We start from the raw sequence: 10,332 nt of genomic DNA, 5'->3' as shown, positions 1-10,332 counted from the left end.
ATATTTCGTAACGATAAGATTTTGATTACATGGCAGGGTTATTACCATAAGAGCTTTGTTTAGGCATGGCAGAATGGAAATTTTATACACTACGAGGTCACAGTTTCACAGGGTTCTTTCTATTTACAGACAGCAAAATGCTTTGGTAAGCAAAACATTTTAATTTGCACAAATAGGCCTTATTGCCAGGCTCACTTTTGAATAAGATCAGGTAATGGTGTATCCTCCATAGTTGCAGGGTGTGCAGTGCACATGAACCCATGAGTCATGATTGCTCCAATCTGTCTCCTTGACTTGTGAGCCCCATGCATCAAGAGTGATACAGCCAGGCATAATATCCAATGTGTTCTGAGGTTCAACAATCACTTTGGGCACATTAGCGTGGCTTTTCCAGCTCTATTCACACTCCTACCTTTCACACAGGCCCACTACATTTATAAAATGTTCCTGGGTGCATGCATAAAGTCTGCTTTATGAACTGCCCCTTAAAATTAGTCTGAACTTTTTAAACAATAAAATATTACTTCAAAGCATACTTTCACTTTAGGACCCAGGTCTACATTCTAGAGATGTGCGGTTCGGTTCTGCAGAACCCACTTGAATTTTGTGAATCAGGACAGATCGGACTCACAGTTCTAAACTCCTAAAGAGATCCAGATGTCGTGTCCAAGTCGTGATTCTGATCTTCCAGCGGTTTGGAAATGGATTTTAAACCGGAATTTTGGGGTTTGGATTGCAAAAACGACATAATTTTGGCTGTTTTAAAAAACTTTTTATCATTTTTTTTAAAATCCAGATTCAAAACCAAAACACTTGAGGGTGGTTTTGCAAAACCAAAATCAAAACACAAAGATGAATCCAGATCTAAAACCAAAACATGTGGGGTCAGTACACATTGCTAAGCAAAAAAAGAGATGAACAGCTCTAAATAGATCTAACTGTTATATGTCATAAATCAGAATTGATAAGTCATTTGGAAATTTATACAGCAATAACATGCAGACAAGTTAGGAATATTAACATGCAAGAATTATATGCATACAATAAAATATATGACTCTGCAAGACTTGGTTGAATAATCAATAGCTATTTAATGGTTCATATCTTAAAAAGGGTAAAAACATATAAATCAAATGAATGTTCAATCAGGGTATTCGCAACCACAATAGTGATAATAAAAAGTGAATAAATGAAGTAATGTTGGAATCTGTCAAAAAGTTTTAGTTTAGAAGGATGGCAAACAACAATATATGATATCAGTCACTGGCTTCAATATATCAATCCGGGATAAAGTCTAGCTATTAAGTATTTACCAGTCTTTAATCCAGATGATCACGTCCCAAATGACATGCAGGAGTCACTGCAAGTGGCGTGGGTAGGATGGAGTATATGACTGGAATCGGTTGATGGTGCCGGTCCAGAATAAGTTAAATGGAGGTTCCAATGATGCAGTAGTCGATGCCAGTGGGGTGCTAGACGCATTTCGTTGTCGAATGACCAACAACTTCCTCAGTAGCATGATCCCCAAAGTCCAAATGAGTGGCTTTATATACCATTATGCAAATGTAAATGATTAGCAGCTGGAGCTCGTTCAATCCCTACAACCAAGCCTTACAGAGAAATAAGCATAACTATATAACAAAAGCTCATTTATAAGAGCTGGTGACATTGGAGTGATATAAATAAAAAAATCTTTATAGCATATGAGAAAACACCTACCTGGTCCTGCCGGGTGCAATCGTGGCTCCAGATGTGGCTATGTGATGTAAACATAAATCACGTGATCCACCTCAGCCTATTGGAACTCGTGACGCAAGTTTACCCAGAGCTCACATGGTGTGGAATACACCTACCCGGCTCTGCTGGGTACACTCTTGGCTCCAGATGACGTGATCTAAATACTAATCTTGTGGTTTAGCTCAGCCTATTGAAATTAGTAGTGTGTATTTGTTTGATGTTCATTCCGCATCACATGATGTAAACAACAGACATGTGGTCCGGCTCAGCCTATTGCAACCCGTGATGTTTTTTTATCAGAAACCTGTTATAGAATCTTATAAACAGGCTTTTAGCATACGCTAATATAAACATACTAATAATGGTCTGTATTACATCAATATTGGGGCAAGTATCATACATAGTAGATAACGTAGTTGGGCTAAATCAATATAGCCATATCGCCGTAGTGTATACAATGGCTCAAACATACAAGTGACAATACCCAAATAAAAAATATATATGCAGAAAAAGGACACGTAATGTAAACAGCAGTACATTATTTATTTATTATTTATTTATTTATTACCAGTTATTTATATAGCGCACACATATTCCGCAGCGCTTTTACAGAGAATATTCGGCCATTCACATCAGTCCCTGCCCCAGTGGAGCTTACAATCTATATTCCCTACCACATGCACACGCACATACACACAATAGGGGTAATTTTGTTAGGAGCCAATTAAGCTACCAGTATATTTTTGGAGTGTGGGAGGAAACCGGAGAACCCGGAGGAAACCCACGCAAGCACAGGGAGAATATACAAACTCCACACAGTTAGGGCCGTAGTGGGTATCGAACCAACGACCTCAGTGCTGTGAGGCAGTAATGCTACCATTACACCATCTGTGATCAAGGGCCAAGGTAGTACTATTCATATTTATCAATTATAGTAAAGGTTATATAATAATACTAAATGGGAATATATGGATATATACCACATATCTTTTATGCTCTATAAAGAGCAGATCTCTCTGAATTTAACAATAATTTAATAACATGATAGTATAATATATCAGATAAACAATCACTCAGTCTTTTACAATATTGAAATTGATATTTTGCTAATTGATGATCATAGTGATATTGTTCAAGACTGTAGACCACGACAAAAACAGAAAATGAAGCTAAATAAAAAATAATATTAATAATAAAAAAACTGAAAATAATAATATTAATAATAATAAAGGATAATAATGATAATAATAAGAAGAATAAATGTAAAAAATAAAACATGACCTATATAAATATATTACATTTTATAAATATAGAATTCCTCAGGTCGTAGGAAAAGATGATGGGACTTGATCTACCTAATCCTCTGTCCTGTTGTCTTCATATAAATTAGTTTAATTCTATTGATTCATTGAGGCCCTCTGGATGCAAGGTATTCACTCTGAACATCCAGAAGACCTCCTGGCGACAGAACATTTTGAATCTGTCACCACCCCTTGATGTGGTTGAAATATGTTCAAGTCCTATAATATTTAAAGATTTGGGATCACTATTATGTGTTTTCGAATAGTGTAATGATAAACTATGTGTGGTAACCTTGTTGATGATATTGCAGTGTTGTTCCATAAACCATATTTTTAAATATCTTGTGGTGCGGCCTGCATAATGTATTAAGTAATAATCTTGCTGCGAGGGATACTTAAGTATCCAACTCATAGCAGGGGAAACATGACACCGGAGCAATTAATTATTGCTCAGGTACAGGGACAGCTGCTCCGAAAAGCAGCTGTCCCCTCAGTTAGTATCGCAGCTACAGATGTAGCTGCGTTATTTATCTCATCCCTGTCGTCCCGGCTATGCATGAGTGACGTTGGGCACAGCTTCCGGGAAGGTAGTGAGGGGACAGCGGAGGGATCCGCTAGGATCCCTCTTCACATCCCCAGAACTCCTTCCCATAGGTTCAGAGAAGAAGCGCCATCTGAAGATGGTGCTTGTTCCTCGAAGCAAACTTTCAGTTTTTGGAGTTTGCTGAATATTAGGAGTCTTTTTTGGACCCCTGATGATGAATGGCCAGGTAACTAAAATATGTGGAAGCTAGTGTGTCCGCATGGTTACCGGGCCATTTAGTGTTGATGAATAGGCCTTTTAGAGAGAAATTAACATAGGTTGGTAGTAGGGATGTGCAGGCTCGGATAGGTTCGAATTTGCATTCCGAGTTCGGATATTTCCCTCCAGTTCAGTTCAACTCCTGTGTTCAAGTATTCAGTTCAACTCCTGTGTTCAAGTATTCAGTTCATCTCCTGTGTTCAAGTACTTAGTTCAACTCCTGTTTTCAAGTTTTCAGTTCAACTCCTATGTTCAAGTATTCAGTTCATCGCCTGTGATCAAGTATTCAGTTCAACTCCTGTGTTCAAGTATTCAGTTAATCTCCTGTGTTCTAGTTTTCAGTTCAACTCTTATGTTCAAGTTTTTAGTTCATCTTCTGTGTTCAAGTATTCAGTTCATCTCCTGTGTTCAAGTACTCAGTTCAACTCCTGTGTTCAAGTTTTCAGTTCAACTCCTATGTTCAAGTATTCAGTTCATTGCCTGTGTTCAAGTATTCAGTTCAACTCCTGTGTTCAAGTTTTCAGTTCAGTTCACTCATAGATAAATCTTGTCCATTATTTCTCTCGACTTAATCTCTCTCCAAGGTTTGATACATCTCCCCCAATTGAATGTTTATTTATAAAAAAGCACCATTAGATTAATATGAATATAATCTAGTTCAATGTGGTTTGTTTCTGATATCAATGGAATGGTGCTTACTATAACAAACAGAATAGCGCAAGAAAGTGAGTACTGTATGAATAGAATAGCTTCCATTCCATAATGGTGTTCAATAGAAACTACCCCATATAGAACATGCCGCGGGTTGCCATTTGTAATCCACCAGGGATTGACAATGGATTATGTATAGACATCAAAACCAACTATTAGTCAATTCTGGCAATTTGACATGAAAACCAGGGTGAGGCAAATCATTTGATCCTTAATAGCAAAAGGCTAAAGAACTCAAACCTGCAGTCTCTATGCTTGAATAACATGGAGGTGGAGATGGTGAGTAGCTTTATATTCCTTGGTGTTCCCATCTTTGTGAGTTAATCATGGTCATCAAACATGTCTTCTTTGGTAGGGTAGGCACAGCAATGCCTTAATTTCTTAAGAAGAATGTTCTTATGAATTTTCACTGATGTGTTGTTGAGAACATTGGGGGGAATTCAATTGAACGGAGGGACTCCCGAAGCTATTCAATACACTGCGCTGTTTGGTCATGCTAAGGATCTCTTCTCGCACCCCCCTGGGGTTGCAAGGAGAAATCCGACCAAGGTGCCGGGCACACAGCAGTTTTTCTGCATAGCGCTGCGCTAACAGCTGCGTGCCCGGCACTTTGGTCAGAGAATGTCAGTTAACTCGTCTGAACACCCTTGTTAAGGCGCAATAGGCGTGTTAACCAGCAATTCTCCGACCACACAACGCAGTGTAATGAATAGCTTTGGGAGTCCCTCCCATCACTATTCAATAGCGCGTTCAATTGAATTCCCCCCATTGTTACTTACAGTACTCAATCACAGTGTGGTATGGTAACAGCACACTTTAGATTGGGATGGGTATGGGATGCCGGCACCCAGGATCCCGGTGGTCAGAATCCTGATGCCGGCATCCTGACAGAGTTAGGTTACCAACACCCATCGGTTGGTATCCTAACCATCCCCCTCTCCCTACCCCTGCCCCTAATGCTCCCACCCCAGTGCCTACACTTAACCTTCCCCCTAGTGCCTAAACCTAACCTCCCCCTCCCCGCACCCTAAACCCAACCCTTCCCCCTTAGTGACTAACACTTCCCAATACCCCGCTACTTACTTTCGGGATGCTGGTGGTCGGGATGCCAGTGCCGGGATTCTGACAGGCATCGGGATTCCGGTGCCGGAATCCCTGCAGTCCATATTATGACTGCATTCCATTAGATCCAGGGGCGCCAAGAGGGGAGGCAGGCAACTACTAATTACCCAGGCCTGGGCTTGATGGAAGGGCCGGGGTCCGCCCCCATCCCTTACCTGTCAGCGGCAGCATTCTGTGTCTCTCCAGTCCACCGGAGCACCATGCTGCTGTTGGCTGGGCTTGCGGTGGAACCAGGTAGGCTGCTGCCACTGATTAGCAGCAGCAGTCTCCTCTGGCTGTGTGGGGTGAGCGATCAAACTCATCGCGCCCCCTACCTGGATTTGCCTCTGGCTGAGGGGCACATGACACCTTACACTGGGGCACTGGTATAGGGTATTATGTCTACCACCTTATGAAGATACCAGAAAGTTTATAAAAGTCAAACAGATATACAGATGTGTTGCAGTCACGCCAAACATTCCTTCTCAGCGCACCATCTCCTGTGAGTTTCTTATAGTGCCAGACAGAGCCGTAACTAGACTTTTTGGTGCCCTGTGCCAGAAAGAGCATTGGTGCCCTCCTCATTTTTCAAAGGGACATAATGCACCCAAAAAAGGGCCATGGCTTCTTGTGGAAGGGCCAGGGAAGAGATAAGGGAGGCCTGGAGATGCTGGGCATGAAATAAGAGGAAGCAACAAGCAAGAATGATAATAAACAGAAATTTGACAGGCCCAAACAGCGCCCCCTGTCCTGTGGTGCCCTGTGCGATGGAACCGGCCGCACTACCCTAGCTACGGCCATGGTGCCAGATATTTTTTGTGTCTTTTGTTGTGGTAATTGCATATAAGTCGCAATGTGATGTGACTAGGATGCACCAAGAGACTGTGTTGATTAATTTGTTATGCAAAACTCGTATATCTGTGTGCGACTGAGTCTCTGAATACGAAGTGCTACAGTGCAGTGGCCTCAGCTTTTTTCTATGCCAAGTTCTTTTTACACATACAGTTGCACACTGATATACAGTAATTGTGTTTCATATCAAATTAATCAGGGCAGTAAGTCTCCTGGTGCATCCCAGTCGCATTGTGCTTAAGACGCACTTTCAGCCCAAAAATGTCATCTGACGGTAGCAGAGTTTCACGGAACCTGGCGGCTCACTCACACCAGGCATCTCATGCCGTGCGGCATATTTAGGCTAGATGTATGAGGACATATCTGTATACACAAAATCACACATACTGTAGGTGTGACAAGTGCTTCTAAAGTGGAGCACACAAAACATTACATCATAGCATATTACAAGGTCTATGACATTACATTTTATTAAGTAAAGGTTTTGACCTACAGACTTATAACAGACAAACATAGAAAAAAAGGACAAACAAATCCTAATGGGTTATCACTCTGAGTAAACTCAATTAATCCAGATATTGACAGTAATCTCAGTATAACCCTGGGCTGGTTGCCCTATTGGTAAAATAAAAATATGTTCTAAATGCCAGAGCAATTTGACAATATGAGAGATGTGAAAGACAGGAAAAATATCTGTGGAGGAAATAAGAAGATAAAGAAAGTCAAAGGACACTCAGATTAAACAGAAAAAACATCTAATCATAATAATTGAACAATGTATTTATCAAAATGAGAAAATAATCTGTCTCTCAAGGTCAATGATTGTGCAATAAATTGTCAGATTAATGATACTTGGTATCAAATGAGTACAAACAAAGAACAAGAAATGTGCACAAGCACCTGTTTGGAGATAAATCACTTGTATTGTAGCTGCTCAATTAGTGGTGTAAGATGCAAGATGATGGTGATGGCCACTTCTGATTGTCTGAATTTAAGCAAATCTCTCCAATTTATGACAATACTATATTAATATGGCTACTGTAATCGATTCACATTATTACAGTGATATTTGTACTCGGTCCACAGCAATAAAGCATATATTACATTTCATCTTTAAAAGGGAAAGGCCATAGATGGATTGAACATGATTAATTCTTTCCTTTTGTCTTTATATCTCTTTCTTATTTACTTTTACTTGATTAATTAGGCTTTCTTAGATATTAATAATGTTGCCCAGTCTTGTACTATATTATGTGTGAATTGTTTACTTTAGTTTAAGCAATAACTACTAACATGAAACACCACACCTCTGGACAGAAAACCAGGCTAATATACTACTGCTCACTCCAGCAGTAAAGTAGACACATGTATTACCCTCAATGAGCTTGATGCATCTTGCATACAGTATATGATCAGTTCTGCAAGTAAAGCAAAATACAATTGGGGGGCCTTTTGCACTTGTAATTTTGTTATTATCTTTTCTTTTTTTTAGCACTACAAGGGTTTTGCAGTGCCATGCATAGAATATAATATACAGTCACATTACAAGAGTAAGCAAACAGGACAGTAATAAGTAAATTCTCAATTTTACATAACAACAAAAGTACAGCATGCATATTACACAATTATATAAATACAAATTGCCCTGCTTGCAAAATCTAACATTCCAGAGGTACCGTGGATGGACACATAGCGGGAGAGGGGGGCAGAGTTGGAATATGGAGATTTCGGATGAAAGGTAGTAGGCTTCTAAGAAAAAATTAGTTAAGGCACATTTGATGTCTGGCAGGCTGGATGAGTGTCTGAAAGAACATGTGAGGGCATTCCAGAGATTGGGAGATACACAATAGAATTCCTGAGGCAGGTGTTAGAGGAGAAGATATTGCAGTCATTAGCAAAGTTGAGTGGGTGAGATGGAGTATGTGTCGGAATGAGGCTGGAGATGAGGGATAGAGTGATTGAGGGCTTTGCTGGTGAGTGAGATGCATTTGAACTTGATTCTCAGTGGCATTGAGTATACAGAGGTAGTCACATAATAGGAACTGAGTTGGGCATTAGAGATGAGGAAATAAGACGACAAGGCAGGAGATTGGTAGGCCAGTAAGGAGCAATTACAGTAGTCTGGTTGATAGAGGATAAGTGCATGAATGACAGTTTTAATGGCTTCTAGAGTGAGACAGGGCCTGATACTGAATATGAGGCAGAAACATTTTTACCATGAGAACTGTACCCATGCAAGCAATAGAGACCACCCAGTCAGAAGTGATGCCTTGATCCCCATGAGTTCTGGACAACTCTGTACAGTGGAAAGCATTATCAGTTCCTTGCTATATCTTCTGCTGAAATTACGTGTCAAAGGAAGCTCAATGGGGACTGGTTGAAAAAACACTCCTCTGCAAATAGTCAATTATAGTAAAGGAAGACTGATCTCTTTAGTCGGTCTCTAAAGAGGACATTCATATATGCTTGGAAGTTGGCTGGTGTGTTGCATGGAAGGAACAGCATGACTTGGTATTTGTAGCGGTCATACTTTGTGTTAAAGGCCATCCAACTCCAAGATACGAATTAAGTAATAAGACATGTCCAGAGATTATTAGGAGAAAGTTCTTGATAGCATTTGTTGAATCCACAACAGTCAATGTACGGTCTTAAGGAACCATCTTTCTATGTCACTAAAAAGAACACTGCACCATTCCAGGACCAGAACTGAGGCTGCTGCAATGGGTCATACTTTCATAGATTCTAAGATTATTGATCTGCTCTACAGAACTAAGGGTAGTTCATTTATGAATCTGCATGGCTCCAGAATCCAAAAAGGCCTTCTGTCTATAGACCAAGCTTTCTGGAAAGAGCAATGGCATCTTAAGTTGAACAAAGAAACATGGAAGAATAATTGCCACAATTCTCACCGCATTTGCTTCATATTCCAGTAAGCAAAACCATTTCCCCTTGGCTTAGTAACCACTTGTTCAGCACGGTACATTTCTGGACAGTCTTACTTCTAATGGCCTCAGATGCCACAATAAAGACTTCAGTCTGTTTCTTCATGGTGATTTCTCTTGTCTTTAGTAAAATTAATCTCCTATACATAGGCTTTTTAAAGCATTCAATTGACATAGAAAGAATTAGCATAAGATGAGCTGAATGCAAATGGTGATGAGTCACTCTAGGGAGGTAGGAAGATGTCAACAAATGAGCTTGTCTTCAATGAAGTCCACCAATCATCTCTGAACGGAGAAGATTAGTGACTCTTCATTCATACTGGTCTCTGATGCAAGAGTCCATACTTCAGTGGCATACTTGGTAACTGAGCTACCATGTTGCTCAATCCAGGCATATATTGTGGTGAAATTGGCAGATCAGTGTCAACACGTCGACAAACTCTTTGATTTTGCCTTTAACAGATTGTTCTATTTGCAGATTTGTGGATCTATGCCAAAGTCTGAACCGTTTGCAGGGAGTTGGCATGTTCCACATTTGATCCATTATGTAAAGAATAATGCTGCTTGTACTGTCGTTTAAACTGCATACAAATCTTGGTCAAGAAGCTAACTAAACACTATTCAGGCTTGCCATCAAAATGAAGGGAGCAGCAATTTTAGGCTTCTGGACAACAAAAATACACTTGAGTTGGCTGTACAACTCATTGTGCATATCAGCTGCAAGGACTACTTGCTTCAGGACGTCAATCTCCACTTTCTGCTTCTCTGAGTAGCGTTGTAAAACATCTGGCAGAATAGAAATGAACAAAGTTAAAGTGAATTAACAGGTAACAAAAGAAGACTCTTTAAAGCACTAGCAGACAAATAAAACTCCAAATTTGATCTT

The sequence above is a fragment of the Taudactylus pleione genome, unplaced genomic scaffold, assembly GCF_031769625.1.
Source record: "Taudactylus pleione unplaced genomic scaffold, aTauple2 ptg001032l, whole genome shotgun sequence".
Classification (NCBI taxonomy): domain Eukaryota; kingdom Metazoa; phylum Chordata; class Amphibia; order Anura; family Myobatrachidae; genus Taudactylus; species Taudactylus pleione.
This window is presented reverse-complemented; position numbering follows the sequence as displayed.